Below are 791 nucleotides of genomic sequence, written 5' to 3'. Positions count from 1 at the left end.
TTTTGCCTCTTGTGCTAAATAAGCATTATTATGTTACAGTCGACACCACCATGCAGCCTTTATCTTTCACAGCGTTTACTCTTCGGGGAATAACTCAGCCTGCTTCCTTTACATGGATCACAGACACACACACATAGGGTAGGGTATTCCTTTACATGGATCACAGACAGACACATAGGGTATTCGCGAACGAGGACAAAAGACACACACACACACACACACACGCACACGCACACGCACACGCACACGCACACACACACACACACACACACACACACACACACACACACACACACAAGGGCCAAGGGCACAAATGTTATCAGTGTCTCCCTTTCTCTCATCACACCGGGGCGCTTTTGCACATATAAACTCAACACAGTTCCACACAAACACCCTCTGTCTTCTCTCTTTCCTTCTCTTCTCCTCTTTTATTCCTTCCTCTTCTCTCTCACACAAATTAGCGACTACTCCAGCAAGCCTTAAGCCTGGAAACACCCGCTCACTGATCTCACACCAACCCTTTCTTTCTCTCTTCTCTTCTTCCCCTCTTCGTCATCTCCCCACATCCTTCCTCAAATCTCTCTGTGTCCTTTTCACTCCATCTCCATCTCTCCAATCCCATCGTCTTCATCATCCCCTCTTCCTCCCACCTCTCATCGCTTTCTGTCCCTTTCCGTGTCTCTCCATCTCTGTTTCTCTCGCTCAGTCAATGTTTGCACGCGTGTGCACGTGTGTGTGTGAGTGTGCATGTGTGTGCATGTGTGTGTGTATTTTCCCTTCTTTGTGGGAGA

Source organism: Protomyctophum parallelum (assembly GCF_964188405.1).
Source record: "Protomyctophum parallelum genome assembly, chromosome: 20".
Classification (NCBI taxonomy): Eukaryota; Metazoa; Chordata; class Actinopteri; order Myctophiformes; family Myctophidae; genus Protomyctophum; species Protomyctophum parallelum.
Note: the sequence above shows the minus strand (reverse complement) of the source record.